Raw genomic sequence first — 18361 nt, forward strand, 5'->3', positions numbered from 1 at the left:
CTGTCTCCTGAGCTTTCCGAGTGGAACCTCGTTCCCTGGGGCTGGCCTGGAGGGTTGGCGGCTGTGTGGACAGAGGCTTCTCTCCGGGATCGCAGGGACATGAAACCTTTTGAGTTTCAAATAAAATATCTCTCCACTGTGGAAACTCATGACAGAAGTAACAGTTTGAGAAAAGTGTAGATCTTATATTTCCGCTTCACGATGTGTAATTGTTAATGGGACCTACAAAAACAACAACTCATATGGTTCCGCCTCATACGTAGGTGCCTTAATTGTGTATTGTTTGTCTCCCTAACCATAAACTTCAGAGGTCAGGGGCCAAGTTATTCTGCCAAGTGCAGGATACTACATTCAGTGTACTCAGTATGTAACTCTGTGTCCAGCATACACTGGGGATCAAGTGTAATCTGTAGAATAAATGAATGGATGGATGATGAACCAATGGTCTGATTCCCTCATGTGAAAGATGGAGAAACAGGCCTAGAGACTGAATCTGACTTGCCAAAGGCCAAACCTTTCTCCCAGAGATGCAGGCTCCATCTATCCATGCACACATGTCCTGAGTGTCTTAGTCTGTTCAGGCTTCTGTAACACAGACAGGGGGCTTAAAGCACAGAAATCTATTTCTCACAGTTCTGGAGGCTGGAAGTCCAAGATGAAGGTGCTGTCTGACCCAGTTCCTGGCTGCAGATGCTCACCTTCCAGCCGTGTTCCACAGGAGAGAGGGGGAGGGGTCTGCTGTCTCTTCTTTAGGGGCACTGATTCCATCAGGTTAGGGCCTCACCCTCATGACTTCATTTAACCTTAATTACCTCCCAATAGGCCCTATCTTCAAATACATCATATTCAGGATTAAGACTTCTGCTTATGAACTGGGTGTGGGGGAGTGTGACACAATTCAGTCCACAGCACTGAGAAGAGAAGCAGCAACTGCCAATTCCATAAAAGCAAGCAGAATCCCAGGCCGAGTCATTTCCCACTTCCGTCCTTCCGTTTCCCTCTCAGACAGCTGCAGTCAGCACTTCAGGACACGGAGGCCCTCCCACCCTGCCAGGGAATGCTCCGTGCCTCCCACAGCAGCTAAGCAGATGCTGGCACCCCCTACAGACCTAGCCTGCTCCCCACGAGCTCCTGGTGCACTGGGTCCCATCCTGTGCAGGGAGCTGGAAGGGGAAAGGAGGCAGAAACACACGATGGATTGCCAGTTTCACAAACCTCACTAAACAGAAGCAGGGCCTTATCACACCAGACCGGTGGGCGCCCCAGCAAGTCTAAAGGCAGACCAGGCGGTGCCAGTTTCCCTCTCTTCACCTCAAGCCCTGGCCTGGACCACAGGTGGGAGGGGGGTTTAAAAGGAGACATTCACGCATATGCTGCCAGACGTTAGATGTGTCAAATCAACTGTCTAAGGGCCAGGAAGGGATGTTTGGAGGATGGTGCAAGGAGCCCAAGAATACGAGTTTAAACAGAAGCCTTTGGAGCGGACGTCTGGAGACACATAGAAGACTGAGCTGTCATCACTCCGTCTTAATTGGCAGATCACAGTCTCCAAACATGCTGGAGAAAACCATTCAGCGCCCTGGTCCTGTGGGGGGTGTGGGGAGGGAAAGCAGGTGCCTTCATTAACCGTGGATGCCAACATTCCCGCAACTATGGCCACTTTCCAGCCAAAGGATTATTGCTCTTCCTGGATTATCCCCGCCCCCCTCACCTTTTCTTGTAACTTTCTGCCAATCCGTTGTTTGTTTGTTTTTTTTTTTAACTTGGATGGATTGCCATCTTGACGGCTGTCTTTAGAATTTTCCTTTCAGTCTGACCCTGTTTTCTAGAAAAAGATATTTCTCTTTCCATTTCTACTCCTTTAATGAGGTCTGCTGGAAGTATTGTGCTCTCTCACCCAAGGCGGGCTCAGAAAAACCATTGGTCCATTTTTGAGCAATCATGGAGCACTTTCAATTCTTCTCAAGGATTCAGCCTCTGTCTACACTGGGGTAAAAGTTTGGTCCAGACTCCTTAGTCAACATAAATCCGTGAGAGCAAGTTGCTGTCATATTCACATTAAAAGGAAGCCAATTAAAAATCCAGAATGCCCAAATGACTACGTTTGAATTTTCACCCAATGCTCAGGAGCTGATCAATATTAACTTAAACTGAGGAAATTTAGGATCCCAAAATAAATTTTGCCTCAAAAAGGAAAAAATAAATTTAGACCCTAGTGGAAATATATATGGATTTTACTGAGAAAGATAAATCAGGCGAAGTCAAAGAGTTATTTATCTTAGCTAAATAAATTTTCAGAATACTTTCTCAGAAGGCAAGAGAGTGGATTGAATGAGAAAGAGAGAATATGCACCATAAATCAGAATAATTGCATTATTTCACTATCTCATTGGCTCAGTTTTCTCCTGACAAAATTTTTAAATTAGGAGGAAATCAATTTTTGCATTTAAAACCTTTTATAATGCACTCAGCCACTTCTAAGTGATAGTAAAATATATATCATTCTAAAAAGCAGGATAGAAATTCAGGTTGGATCCAAAACTCAATGGGCAATAAGGAATTCAGACCATTAGGACATAAATTGTCATTTGCATGGGGTCGAAGAGGGACTGGTTCTGAGAGAGCTGGCAGTAAATTGAAATTAAAGGAATAGCTTCTTGAGTCTGATTGTAAGTGGGCAGGCACCCTCTTCTGGAACATTCTCAGCACTCTACATGTGGCAAGTTCCCATCCACCAACCCCATAAATTTGGGTGAAGAGGAAGATTAAATTTTATAATGTTCCATACAAATCAGTTCCAAGTCCTAAAATAGGGCATGTCATTAGGCTGAATTCTCAGAGCCTTCCTAATCAACTGGGGCCATGTTTGGGAGAAAATCAAGTTTTAAACAGCAGTGGATCCTGAGAGGTAGGTGTTCCAACTGGCATCCAGCTCTGTATATTAAGCTATCAAATTTATAACTATTTTCAAACATTATTCCGTCTTTTTTCTTTTCATTTTCTTTATTTTTTAAAAACTAAATAGGCTCATATTATCATATTTTTTTCTCCACTTTTATGACCACTCTTACCAAATCTTAACTCAAATGCATTGTGGTTGAGACGCAAGGTATGCAGATATGTGACATTTTTACATTGCTAATCTAAAAACCAGACCTATGACAATTTGCAGATATTTTATACTCAAGATTTATGAGAGCAATGTTGAATAAAGTTTAATTAATAATGCAAATGACACCATAATGCTCTGGAGACATTTAACTCCAACCATCTGCTTGGCAAAGAAAAAAGAATTAATTTCTTCTCACCATTACAAAGAAAATGATAGGGAGAATTAAGATATTTCTTCCATCTTTCTTTTTGGTCCAACATCTCTTTTAAGAAATATGCACTTTTGGCAATTGGAAGTTATTAAAATAAAAAGAACTAACATTTATTAATTGCTAAGTATGGATCACATATTGTGCTGGATGCTCTATAAACTTACCTCATTTAGGGAACCCTCCTCCACAAATACCAGCCGGGAATGGTGGACATCTCTCCTGCCTCTCCCCACACACCCCCACACTTTTGTTTACAACACCCGGATGGATTACTAGCAGTATAATTATCGTTAACACTCCTCAGCTAACCTAAGAAAACCAAGCCCATGGAGCCGCCGTGTAGACAGGATAGAAATAAAGGGAAAATTCAGCTTCCAAGTATTCTGATATTTAGTGCAAGTTAAAAATGGTCAAATCAGACATTTCTGAAACAAAAGGCTTAATTTGAACTTTAATTATCTAGAAGGACAGTCTCCTGTGACTTGCCCATTCCAGCCTGCTAGAAGGAGAAGTTTTCTGATTAACCAGCTTTCCACGAAAACAAAAGCATTAGTCTACAGAGGCAGCGTTAAACTAGTCACTTAATACTTTGGATGATATAACAGAATTAAATAAGTGTAAATATGTTCAATCATATTCACTTTAGCTACTCCATAAAAATATTACTTTTTAAGTTAAATTAAGCTTATTTAATTTTTGTTGCATTTTAATAAGTTTATTTATAAGAAAGTAATCTTAAGAGGACAGTACATTTCATGGATTGAAATAAGAAAAACGAAAGGCTTCCAAATTAGAATCCATGGTTGGGCAAAATTCAGCAAATTATTATTAAATTAAATTCAGTAACTTATTACTATTATTTGATTGCTTGGGATTTTGATTAATCACCTCTCTAGGACACAGATTACTGATTTACATGCCGTGTCTTCCAAAGCCATTAAATGTGGCTTCAATTCACCTCTGCCTGTTCTTCCTGTTCCGTTCTCAGTAATGAGTTATCAGCCGTTGAGTGGGAAAAAAGACTGTAGGTGTTTGCTAACATCCCTCTTCTCAAAGAGAGGAGGCTCATGATACCACAAAGCTAGGTGTCTCCTGCCTGTGTCTCAGAGTTTTTGTTTCTTCTGAGCTCGGCGGAGAACAAGGAGATGGTAGAATGCCCTGACATCACATCCTGGCGTGCCCGCTCTTACAATGTACTAATGTAATGTCATCTATCTATATAGAGTACTTAGCATATCAGAAGGCTTTTACTTTTACAAAGCTCAAACTGGTCTTTGTCCATGAGATGGCAGTCTAAAATAGTGATCCAAATTCTTTGTTCAGCTCATTCTACAAGTGGGACCATGCTGAGAAGAGAGAAAAACTGTCTGCATTATTGCTCCAACCCAGCTCCCGGCCAGTGCACGTAGCTCCACCTTAGCCTCGTCACAGTGCGGCATACTAGACGGTGAAGATATTGCTCTGTTTAACCAACAAGTATTTACTGAGCACCAACTATGTGCAAAGCACTTATCTAGACACTGGTGATGCCACAGAGAGGAAAACTAGACTTTTGCCATCATAGACCCTATTTTTTTAGAGTGAAACAGGCTACAATCAAATATATAACATGTCACATGGCAATACAGCAGTCCCCACTTACCCACAGTTTCACATTCCACGGTTTCAGTTACCCATGGTCAAATACAGTCCAAAAATATTAAATGGAAAACTCCAGAAATAAGCAACTCATAAGTTTTAAATTGCCTGTTGTTCTGAGAAACATAATGAAATCTCGCTCCATCTCGCTCCATCGCACCCAGAGGTGAGTCATCCCTTCGTCCAGCGGATCCACATGGTACAGGCTACCTCAGTTATCAGATTGCAGTGCTTGTGTTCAAGCAACCCTTATTTTACTTAATAATGGCCCCAAAGTGCAAAAGTAGTGATGCTGGCAATTCGGATATGCCAAAGAGAAGTTATTGTTGTTAATCTCTTACTGTGCCTAATTTATACATTAGACTTCATCAAAGGTGTGTGCATATAGGAAAAACAAAGTCTGTATAGGGTTCAGTACTATCCACGGTTTCAGGTGTCCACTAGGGGTCTTGGAACATATGCCCCGCAGATAAGAGGGCCTACTATAAATGCAACGAGGTTAAACAAAGCAGGATAAGGGAACAGGGAATGAAGACAAGGGCTGTTATTTTAGATAGAGCGGTCAGAGAAAGCTTCACTGAAAGGTGCGATTTGGATTGGCAACCGAGGATGAGGATGATGATGATGAAGAAGAAGACAATCACATCGATGCTAATCGTGGGTACCTTTGTTACTGTATTCACCACTTGGCATGCTCTGTCCAATTCTGATGACCCTGCAAAGTGGATTCTGTTATTACCTCCTATTTTAAGAAATATACACTGACATTGAAGGGGGTGTGCGCTAGATTGGGAATGAAGGAAACAAATTCCAAGAATCTGGAGAGGGGTCACAGGCACAGTTAGTTAATTAGACACATTCAATCAATGACAAGATAGTCTGAATGAAAGTTAAGCCTAGATAAGGACAATTATATCCAACCGATGACAATAGGGAACCTAGGATGTCACTCGTGGGACACTGTTTTGAAATGGCAAGAGCAGAAATCATTGAAATTTGCAGCCGAAGATATTTTAGAAATTGATATGTTCCTCCCTCAGGGAATTCTGCCATTCTGTCTGTCTGGAAGGTTCTCACTCCAAACTTCCTATAGCGGATGCCTTCTCATTACTCAAAGTGCCACTCAATGGTTGCCATTCTCAGCGAAGCTTTCCTTGATCTTCTCCCCAAGGCCACACCCCTCCAGGCTACCTCAATTATATTATCTGATTGTATTTGCATCCTCAAGTTATCCTTAGCTTAATTACTCATTTGCTTATTCATCTATGTGTCTGTTGTCTTTTCTGGTAGAATATAAACTCCTAGAAATTAGGAACCTTGTCTACCCACATGACCTGCTGTTTTCCTATGCCTAGAACAGTGCTTGGCACATAGTAGTTACTCAGTAAATGAGTGGTCCAATTATTCTGTAAGTGAGCAAGCTGGAGAAAAGGAATGTTAACTAATTGGTCTAAGGTCATGCACATATCCAGGGGCAGAGCTAGGACGTAAGTTTAAGAATCTTGACTCTTGGTGTATTCAGATTCCCAGATTCCTGGTGAAAAGTCCCTAATATTTATATGCTTAACGGTGAATCTTAAACTGAATGCTGACGGTTTGGAGGAACACAAACATGGGGAAGATCATCACTATTTTTTGTTTCTTCTTGTCTGCACAGTGAAGTCTTGTCACCCAGGAAAGCTGAGCCCTGAGACTTTTCGGAAGCACATACATTTCACCTCCAGAAGAAACTCTGGAAATGTTTTTCTTCCCCCGATGACATTAGCAATTTAGAAAATGATTTGAAACATAAAGGCATTTCACAGTAATGACAATAAGACTTGGCAAATCTCATTAATGAGATATACTAACTTGGAAATTACCACAATTCTATTTCACAGCGAAACTATTGTAATTAAGTCAGAGCGTGTCTGTGTTATTTAGGAAAATAAGTAATTACACTATGCCCTTGGGACCTATTGCTGATTGGGTGCATCGAGCTAATACTCTTGCAGTCTTGTCTGGAACTGAGCTTGATAATCAGATGTCTAGGACCATGCTCAGAGCAGTTGACTGCCTCCTACAAAAATATATTAGTGTCTCAGCGACACTGCCCCGTGAAATGCAGGTCACACAGCAAACTGCCCGTTGACATATACTCAAACTGTCTTAATTACGAAAGGCACAATGTTATTAATTCAACAGACCGTGACTGAGCAACCCCTATACATGAGGCCTGTGAGGAGCACAGAGTCCAAGGGTGACACGGGCCACAGGGTGGAGCTGGCTACATAGGGTATTATCAAGAACCCAAAATCAGCTCAAAGATGCAATCATATCACGAAACAGGGTATCTGAGGGCCCAAAGAATTGCATTCCAATATTTAGAGCAGATATGGCAGCCACAAAGGAAGTCAAATCCAGCTTCTTATCAATCAGCACATTAAAGATGAGTAAGTCTAGAGCTAACGTACAGCATGATGGTTGTAGTTAATAACACTGTGCTGAATACTGGAAATTGCTAACAGAGTAGATTTCGGGTGCTCTCAACACAAAAAAATGGTAACTAGATGAGGAGATGATATGTTAATTAGTTTGGCTGTAGCAATCATTTCACTATATATATATAGAGAGATAGATATCTATACTGACAGATAGCATCACGTTGTACACCTTAAATATATACAATTTTTACTTTAAAAGAAAGAGGAGGGTGACTCGGCCAAGGATCTAACAGGCAGTTGACCTGCTGGACCAGTCAAAGAAAAGTTCAGACTCAAACCCCACACCACCACCTCTGGTCTCACCTCTGTCCAAGGCTTTCTGATGTCTTGTGCCCAGCAGAGATGACCCCTGAGGGTGGCAGTTCAGTTTGTTTCTGATTGATACGATTTACCATCAACATTGGGACAACCTTTCGATGAATGGGTATTAAGAGTTTTTATCCATGGCCGAAGGGGAAAGAAATAAACAAGCCTGCATTCACCATCCCTTCTAATTATATTCCTCTAGAAATTTTAGGCAGGTTGTGACTACAAAACTTCTTTTTCAACAAAGAAGAGTTGGGATTTCAGTGTCTCTGCCTACCTGGAACTGGATCTTTCTCTTATTAATTTTCCTATGAACGCAGTCATGGGTTCCCCAAGACTAGACAATCACAATTACATACAGGGAACACTGATTTCATACATCAGAAATACAGAAAGTACCCAGATGGAAGAAAGGGATATTTACAAACGATCAAAAGAGACTTTACCTTAAAAAAGTGAGAGGAAATGGGCTTCTGAAATGCCCATCATACTGTGAACACCTCCCATTAGCATCTATTCCTATTATGATAATATTGACGAGGGCATGCAGCACCTCAGACTACAGTGTGAGCTCTCTCGCCAGCGTCATGAACATTGGCAGATTATGAATATACATTTTAAAAATATTCTTCCTCTAACAAAATCCCACTTGTTACCCAAGTAGGATATAAATTAACTATTCTGGGTCAGGATAGGATTGGAAAAGTTATCAAATGGAAGTTTTATTTAACTCTTAATGCTAGTTCAACTACTTTTTGCCATACTCAATACAAAAGGGCTAAATTCTTAACTTACTCTCTTTAAGGCGAGTGGAGCATGACACTCCTGACATCGAGGTTTAAAATTACATTCACAAGGAAGAACGGCTAGCTTTACAGAAGAAAAATCCAATCCTGAAACACAAATTCCACTCCTGATCCCAGCTAGTTGGTTCACCAACGAGGGACATTGGGTCTTAGGCAAGAAGATGTAGATATCTTCTCAAAGGAATTGCCGCCTTCATGGGAAGCCCGGTCTGAAGTGCACAAGCTGCTGATGGTGAGTTACTCAAGCCTTTTGTGCAGAGAAAGAAAGCACAATTGTACCGGTGGTATTCGTGCTCAGGAAGTTCTCTAGGATCATGTAAATTTTCATTTATATATATATAACATTTTACACATATACAATTTTTCCGTTTTATTTTGGCTAGTTTCTGTCACCATGTGTTCAAGTTGACTAATATCTATTCTGCCATTAGCCCCATCCAGTCTATTTTTCCTCTCAATCATTGTTGTTTTCATCTTTAGAAGTCTGACTGGAGACTTTTTATATATTCCATGTCTTTAATTAACTGATGAACATACGGGATGCAGTTATAACTGCTTTAATCTCGTCATCTGCTGACTCTAACATCCATATAAATTCCGGCTTGAATGAATGGATTGTGTTTTCTGACATTGCGTTGTGTTGTCTTGCTTTTTTGTATACCCAGTACCTTTTCAGTGGACACCAGACATTGTGTATTTTACCTTATTGGATGCTGGATATTTTTATATTCCTATAAATATTCTTGAGGTTTCTTGGGGGACACAGTTAAGTTCCTTGGAAACAGTTTGGTCCTCTTAGACCTCACTTTTGATTTGTTTGGTAGGAACAGAGTGGTCCTCAATGTAATGAGTCACCAGCACTGGGCCCAGACTCTCCTGCACACATGATTCAATCTCCATGAACCGTGGGGTTTCCAGGCTGGCTGGTGGGACAGTAACTACTCCCAGTCCCGTGTGAGTGTCACCCTGTTCTCACCAAGCCTTTCTGGTCATTCTTTCTCCAGCCTCACATCTTTGTAGCTTTCTCACATCTTTGCCTGATAACTACCCTTACGAACTGGAGGGGGACCTCCAGCAGATCTCCGGAATCCTCTCTCTGGGCTTCTTCCTTCTCTCCTATGCTCTGAAGAAATGCAGTTGCCTTAGTCTTCCTTGACTCCCAGCTCTATTTCTTCAACTCAGGGAGTCCACCTGTCTCTGCCTGGCTTCCCCTGCCTGTGCTGAGGTCTTGAAACTCTCTCAAGGCAACGTGCCAGGGCAATTGTAGGGCTCACCTCACCTGTTTCTCTTTTCTCACAGGTCACCAGCCAAAGGGACTGATGTGAAATGTCTTGAAAACTATTGCTTCATATATATTTTGTTCTTGAGTGTTTCACGAAGAGGGTAAAGTCATCCATATTACTCCACCCTGGCTTGAAGGAGAAGTGTTCTCATCATAATTGCACAAAAGCAAACTGCCTGTCTTGAGTACAGGAACCGTACCTGAATTGTTCCACAATATGCATCCTAACTCAGTGGAGGGCCTGACCCATGATAGGTACTCAATATTTAACAATCGAATAAATAATGAATAAGAGAATAAATGATAGCACATCTGTTTGGGCATTTAAAATGGTTGATTAAAGATACTAGTTTATAGAGTCTAACCTATCATTACTGATCTAGGTGAGGGTTCAAGTGGATAGACATCTGCAGTTTTAGCCACCCTGGCATCCTCTTTACTTTCTCCTGATAACAGCACACTAACCTCCTGTGGCAGACTGTCCCTTCCCCATTCTCAGTCCATGTGACAGAGGTGGGAGCAATGCCACTGCCAGGTCCAAGAGTAGCCCTGAAACCCAGGATAAACAATCAATGCATCCCATCCTATCATCACAGTTCAGAGAGAGACAAGTGGCTCAACTGGATCCATGAATCCAAACCTCATCTTTCTAGTAATTATTGAAACAGGAAAGCTTTGTTTTTGCTAAGTATATTGAACTGGTTGAATGGAAGGTTGGAGCTTCTAGGGGCTCAACTTCCAAATGCAAGGATAAATAATAAACTCAGAAAGATGAGCAAAAAGAGATCCTAATGGCATTATTTCAACACCTGGATCCATGTGGATTTCCTGTCATGTGAGTTAATGAATTTCCCCTGTGCATTAAGCCAGTTTTACTCAGGTTTCTGTCATGTGCAGTCTTAAATAATGTACTCATAAAGCTAGAGTATATTATGAGGTAATACATAAACTGTTTCTGAAACATTTTGTATATAGAGTGAAGGGTAAGGTGATTGAAGAGAAGTAGCAATAAAAGTGGGTGTATCAGTTAGCCATTGCTGAATAACAAAAGATCCCTCAAACAGATAGCATGAATAGTAAGCATCTCTTACCATGCTCACAGGTCTTCACCTCAGCCAGAGCAGCTTTGAGCCCACAGGTCTGTGCCTCTGCGGGTCAGCTGAAGATGCACATAAACTTTGACCTAGTAATTTCATTCCTAGGTATCCTCAAAGGTACACAAGGGAACAGGTACACAACGTTCATCTAAGCAATAAACCCACTGCCAAGCTACCTGGATGCATTGAGTTTCCAGGCAAGGAGTCTGTCAGCTGACTTCCTTTACCTTTGGCTTGGCATTAGCTGTCAGAACACTTTCAAATTTGCTTTGTTTTTCTAATCTCTTCTCTCCTCCTTTATAATCACATGGTTTTCATCTTCATTTCCTCACAATAAGTGTGCCTCAAAATATTTTACATTAAGACTTTTTCTGCCTTTCTAACCCAATGTGCTGGAGCTTTGCATTTAACAGCTTTTAAAATTCCTATCACAGTATTTCAGGCGGCCTGTATGGTATATTCTACTAAAACGATTCCAGCCCAGGTTGTCACAATTCAGAGATTACAGCTTCTGCAGGATGTTTTGTTAGGAATATATTCATATATTCGCTTTGTTAGCCATCAGACACATCCCATAAGCCTGCATTTAATATCTCATTTGATAGAATAATTCAACAAAAGGGATAAAATAAGCAATACTTATTAATATTACAGACTGGATTTTACAGTTATATTAGGTAGACACACACTGTCATCCAAGCGCAAACGTTTCGCGTTTCTTGCTCTGCAGGCAAGGACAAATGGCAAAAGGAAGTGACAGAGGAAGGGAGAAGGAGGCAGGAAACGTGGGAGCTTCTCTTAATTATGCAACTCTGATTATATAATTACTTTTTCTCATACACTCTTTCCTATCTCTTCCAAAAAGAATGCAAAATTTATTCTCGCGAAAGTGATAAACACCATCTGTGTTGTTCTTTGAGCTTGAAAACATCACTACTTGATCAAATAGTTTGAGAAAATAGATGCCCTATGTAAAATCCACAGATATCACGATCAGTTACCCAGGCAGTATTTTCCAAGGGCGCAGAGTTGGAAAATCACAGTTGGACCCCTCAGGCACAAAATCTGCATTGGTAAGACAGTGGGGACAGCCTGGCCACCTCTTGTTTCTGTCTTCCAAGCATCTTTCCAATGGGCACCTCTCTGCTGCTCTCTGAGCCCAGATGGGGTCCATTTGCCCCCCGCTTCCAGGGTTGGCTACAGTGGTTGGTTCTGGGTGGGTTCATGATCCAAGTTACCCCAAACTAAGCCAGTGATGACCACTCCCAGGACTTGTGCTGGACCTGACGGGGAAAAGCATTGTGGTCCTGAGGTGACCAGTCAGCCAGATAGACACTGGGAGATAGTGGTGGCCAACCTGCCACCAGGAGGGATGAGCCTGCCAGAGATAATCCCAGTCCAGAAGAAAGGCAAGAGGCAGGCTATGCTTGAGCATCTGGATCCAGACACCCCTGTACCAGTCCACCCCTGAACTTCTCCACATGCAGGAGGAAACTAGGTCTCCTTTTTGGCTTAGTCTTCATTAGAACAGTACCTAACAGCATCAGGTGGACAAATGCACCCTGGCAACCAAGAGGAAGTCCTCCAGTGGGGACACACACACAGGGCCCCAGTGCAAAACGGAATCAAACAGATGCCACCTTTGAGAGAGAGAATGACTTGGCTACCTATCCAGCAGGCATTCTCTCATACTTCATCCTTGGTAACAGGACTTGCTCCCAACTACAACTCCTAAAAATGTCAAAGACTCACCCTACCAAACTCCTCTGAATCCAGGACCCACTGTGGACCAATGGGATCTGAAGGGAAGACTACTGGCAGGGCTAGTGGAAAGGTTTTCCTCCCTGGTGAAGAGCTATACATGAGGAGAAACATCCTTCTTCCTGCCTTTGGATATAGCTGGGTGAGTTTGTGATGTCTGGAAGAGCTGCAGCTACCTTGTGATCATGAGAAACAAGCTGGAGAATGACAGCCAGTGCCTGGGGTATCATGGAGAGTAAAAACAAACATCTGAATGACATAGTGTGCCACTGGATTAACAAAATATGGAACCAGACATTTCTGTTCTTCTTGTTATGAACTATAATAACTTCTATAATTTCAGCCACTTTGGGGTGGTATTTTACTAATGGCAGCTGACATCATCGGAAGTAATACACAAATCTCACACCCTCTCCATGTATTTGCAACTGAGGCTTAGGGAATGTTCATTGAGTGTGTGCAGATTTCCAAAAGTCCCATATGGCATGACAGAGTTGCATCATGAAATCCTTTCTCAGTGGTGTAATGGAGCGTTGAGTTTGGAATCACCTAGGTTCCTGAATATCTTGATCAACCACTATCTGCTTAGAAGGTTTTGACCACTCAACCTCAGTCACTTCTTACTCATTGAGAGAGAGCTTTTAAAGCAGACAGAAAATGGTCCCACACAAGGTTTGTTGGGGTCATCATGAACACAGTCCTCACTGCACACTTCCACTAGAAAAGGAAGTCCTAGCCAATCCCTCATGCTCTCACTCACTCACCCACTCGCTGATTCTTTCATTAAACAAGCACTCATCAGCACCTTCTTTGTGCTTAACATTGTAGAACTCAAGTATTTTAAGGATTGAAGAAGAAGAAAAAGGGAACTTTAAGGCTCTGTCACAATGACATAGCTCTGCTGTTGGAACAGGAACATAGCCAGAGAAGATATAAATGAAAAGGTGTGGCTGTTTTCCAATAAAAATTTATTTACAAAACAGATAATGGGCCAGATTTGGCCCACAGCTATAGTTTTATGACCCTTGATCTAAGAAAAAGGAAGTTTCTGCACTTCTTATGTGAAGGCTCCCAGATAGATGAGGCTGTGGGGAGGAGCGTCTCTGTACGTTGATGGCGACCCCTTGGCCCTGTATCACCAAAGTGGAAAGGAAGAAAAAGACAAAGACAGAATCACTAATGGGACCCTTGGAAACTGAGTTAGGTCAACAAGCAGTTTACAAATGAGCAATATAAATTCTGACCTCCATTTGGTTTGAAATGTCACATTTCTTCTGGGAACTGCCAACAAATTACTCTGCGAGATCCAAGGATAATTATCATTCTGGAGTGCTGGCAAGTTACAAATGAGTTTAAGGTGTTATTTGCTTGAATGATAATTTGCAGTGTATTTAAATGGACTTTCATTCCTTCCTCTCTCACTCAGAGTTTGCCTCCTCTGAGAAGCCATGACTCAGGGCTCCCACGTCCCCTTTCTAATTCTCGTGCCCTCTTCTCCATGGTTGGATAGATCAGCCAAGGAATCTGAACCTCTGCCCCATTTGGGCCTCTAAGCCCTGTGGCTGTGGACACAGGATCCACCAAAATCCAAGTACAGAAAAGCTTTGGGCGAGAATGGTTTTCTCCCACAAAGGAATTAATTCCCAGACCCCCACAGCGAGCTTGAAGGGATGAAAACTTACTCTGAAAATGAACCATGAAGCTGAGGAGACAAAGAACCCAGGAGACGCCTGAGCTGTTTACACAGTGCCACAAACCATCAGGATGGTGGGAAGCCCATCTCAGAGCCGGGGGCCCCCTCACATGCTGTGTGGTTGAGGGGCAGCCTCTCCAGGGGGAATCTCTCTCCTGTGCTGCCATCTTGGAGAGCGGAAACCCCACCCAGTTTAAAGGCTTCCCCAGAAGCACCAGCCAAGAGCCTCTGCTTGCATCTCAGATCTTGTCATGCCACCGTACTCTCTGCTGGAAATGTGATTTTTTAGCTAGGCATGTCAGTGGTGGGGACAAAATCAGGATTCTGTAAGTAAAGGACAGAATTAAAAAGACTGATAATAAGAGTTGCTGAGAATGAGGAGCAACTTGAGCTCTCCTGGATCATTAGTCATAAAACGGTACAATGACTTGCAGAAAAGCTGGGTAGTTCCTGGAAAACTTAAGCCTATACTTATTATATGACCCAACGCATCTGCTCTCGGCAAAGGAAGATTGCACATGAATGTGTATAGCAGCTTTGTTCATAACAGCGCAAACCTGGAAACCATGCAAACGTGATCAACCGGTGAGAGATAAACACGGGGGTGGGGGGCAGGGGTATCTATTACCAGCAATAAGACGCTTCTCAGCAATAAAAAGGAGTATTATTACTCCTGTTACTACAGAGCCACACAACCACAGGCAGGAACCCCACAAACACTTGCTGATGGAAAGAAGTCAGACACACGTGCTGCGTGATCTTCTAGAAAGGACAAATCCAGCTTGTAGTGACAGAGAGAAAAGGAGTGTGTGCCTGAGTCTCCAGTTCGTGGGTGTATTGATTAAGAAGGAGAAAGAGGGAACTTTTTGGGGTGATGGCAATATTCTGCATCTCGACTGTGATGGTAGGTACGTAGGTATATATATATTTGTCAAAATACATCAAACTATACATTGAAATGGGTATGCTTTAATGCATTTAATTACGTTTCCATAAAGCTTATTTTCTTCAAAAGATCCATATATTTGATGAACCCAAAATACACAGCACATTATGATAGCGCAGCACAGATACGACATTTATCAGCATCTACAGCACTTCCACCATCATCTAGTCCAGCCGTCATCTTCCACCTGGATAACTGTCAGAATCCTCCACTGACAGCCCTACAAGTCTTGGAGACTTGGTGCTTGATCTCTCTTAGTAGCCAAAGTGAGCCTTTAAAACCCTGAAACAAATCATGTCACTCCTTGGCTTAAAACCCTCTGAACACTCCCTCTAGGTAAGAATAAAATTTGAAGTTCTTTCCTTGGTATATCAAACAGGATTAGGCTCAGCTGCGAGTCGCACGAGGACCCCAAAATGCACGGCCTTAAACAAGAGAGAAGTTTATTTCTCTCTCAAGATAGTGAAATCTAAAGGTTATTAGCCCAGGGCTAGTATCAGAGGCCAAGGCACTCTTCTCTTGTTGCTCCACTGTGCAAAGCTTCCATTCCTAAGGTCACCTCATGGTCCAAGATAGATGCTGGGGCTCCAGCCATTACATCCATGTTCTAGCTGTCAGAAAATAGGAAGGCATACCTCCTCCCATTAAAAGCACTTAAGGGAAATTTCAAGCACCATGACCACTGACATATCATAAGTTAGTCAAAAAGCCATACATACGTGAAAGGGAAAAAATGTTAGAAAATATAGTCATTATTCTGCTCAGCTAAACATCAGGATTTCTATGCATGAGGAAGGTAAGGCGGAATAGATATTGGAGGACTCCAGCCTCAGCCACATGCCCATCAGGGGCTGCATGGGTTCCCCCTCCCTGATCCCACTTCCCCTCACTCTTCTCTTCCTTCCTCTGCTCCAGCCGCCTGTCCTTCTTGCTGCTCCCAACACAGCAAGCTTATTCCATCGTCACGGGCCCTGCCCTGTCTGAACAGCTCCTCCCGAGGAGGTGTTCCCAGCCTTCCTCTCTCAGCCCTCAGGACCAGCCCATCTAACATGGCTCAGTCTTTCACTGTTCCCTCCCCCGGCTTCGGCTTCCTTCTGCACACTGATCCTGGAGATCTGCTTTGCCTTTTCAAGTTGACAGAAAAGAAATCTGTCCCCTCCTCCCCAGCCCACTCCTGCATACCTGGAGTTCCAGGGAGAAAGGGGCACTATTTTAAAAGAGTAGAGAAAATGTTTGTGAAAAACTAGGTGTAGTGGGGCTGTATGGAAATGTGGCGCTTCAAAGAAGGGGGATTTCCAGGGAATTCCTGGCTATGCCTAGTGACTTTGGGAAAGCAAAACTTTTTAATGTCACTTAGCAACTGTCCTTCGGATGCGGTTACAGGCCAGCTTCAAGAGCCTGAGGCAGAAAGGCTCGGGGGAGAGAAGTGGCTCTCACCACGTGCTCTTGGCTTCCAAGAGTCAGCCCATCCTGGACTGAAGGGGCAGCAAGAGGAGACGCTGGGCGCCCGCGCTGGAGTTGAAGCCCAGGGCCAGGCGCGCTCGGAGCCCGGATCCACAGCCCCTTCAACTCAGCGTAGGCGGCGTTCTTCCTTTTTCTGCACTTGACCGGAACCCCGAGACCCCGGACAAGGGCCTGTGTCCTGCGAGGAAGGGCGCCCTATGCCAACTGCTCCTGGGACCCAGACGCTGATCCCTCCCCTCCATCCTCTGGTCACCCGGGCCCTGGTGCCGCTCAGTTCACGCGACCAACCGGACCCCATGTGCACGCAATAAAAATAGCAATTGTCATAATACCAGCTGGCCTCCTCGGGAACGCTCCAGGCGCTGTGCTGTGCGCCAACGGGCCCCTCCAGTTCCCTCCACTCCAAGAGACCGTACATTCCCGCGCTGGAGAGGAGGAAGCCCAGTTCTGTTCCGGAGACTCGAACTCACCTCTCCCAGACAGGCGCTAGCCCCTCCGAGCCCCACATTCTCCACCAGCCACCCCAGACTGCTTTGAAACCAATTTCCGGTGCCAGCGGGGTGGTCCCAGATTCCTGATAGGAGAAAGTGCCTTTCTCCGTGGGCCAAGATCCACTCTTGGGCCCCATGGTGAGAGGCAGAGGGACGCAAAAGACTGGGCTCCCTAGTGCTGGATCGCCAGCCCCACAATTCAAGCAAAAGGGCGGTGCAGTGGGACCCCACAGGTGTAGGAATGGACGCACAGTTATACACTCCATCTTCCATCCTCACAGGTTGACTGAGCAGGGGGCCGGGCAGGGACCCCACGCTTGGGGCAAAGATGAACAAGAAGCGGGGATAGTTCTATCCCCAGTACTACAGCTGGGCCGACCTGGGGGCAGGAGGTGGACAGATCAAAGGAACCTTTCCCTTAGCCACGCCCCCTTATTAATTGTGGGGCTGCACCAAGGACACGCGGGACCTGTCAGACCGCCCCAAACGCCCCACGACTCCCAAGAGTATCTGCCCATCCAGGCAGGAGGAGCTGCGCACTGGCGCTCCCAGTGCGCCCTGCCGTCTCGCCAGGTCCCCTAGACGAACTCCTGCCTTACCTCTGCCCGGAGGCGCCGGGTACAGCCCCCGACCGCGTCCTCGGAGCGCATCCTGCGTCCCCCCCCGGCACCCCGCGGGCTGCCCCAAGCCCCGGGGCCACCCCGGCTGCGGCTCCGATGTCCGGTACTGCCGATCCTCCCCGCGGTGGCTCCCGATCCACCACCGCCGGCGCTCCAGCGGCCACCGTTACTCGGCTGGGTTAACAGTCCGGGCGCCTCAGACGGGATCGCCCCAGCCCCGCCCCAACCCCTTCCAGGTCCACCCGGCCCACCTGAGCTCCGCCCCAGTCCCGCCCCGCCCCCTGCGCGGATCTCGTCTAAGCCCCACCCAGCCCACCTGTGCCCCGCCTCAGCCCCATCTCAGGCCCCTCCCAGCCCACCTGTGCCCCGCCTCGCTCCCGACTCGCCATCACAGGCTGAGCTCCGCCCCCAGCCCCATCCAGCCCACCTGAGCTCCACCCCCGGCCCGCTG

The 18361-nt window shown here is 44.6% G+C and overlaps 1 long non-coding RNA gene across 1 annotated transcript in view; it reads right to left on the reverse strand.

The window, feature by feature from the left end:
- The window catches only part of LOC139045905 (uncharacterized), a 65130-nt gene extending 47037 nt beyond the window's left edge, over positions 1–18093 (reverse strand). Inside the window, exon 1 of the long non-coding RNA XR_011505290.1 lies at positions 17890–18093. This is a non-coding gene — a long non-coding RNA (uncharacterized lncRNA). The remainder of the gene's footprint in view (positions 1–17889) is intronic.
- Between the last annotated feature and the right edge of the window lie 268 nt (positions 18094–18361).

The sequence above is a fragment of the Equus asinus genome, chromosome 8 (genome assembly GCF_041296235.1).
Source record: "Equus asinus isolate D_3611 breed Donkey chromosome 8, EquAss-T2T_v2, whole genome shotgun sequence".
In the NCBI taxonomy this organism is placed as follows: domain Eukaryota; kingdom Metazoa; phylum Chordata; class Mammalia; order Perissodactyla; family Equidae; genus Equus; species Equus asinus.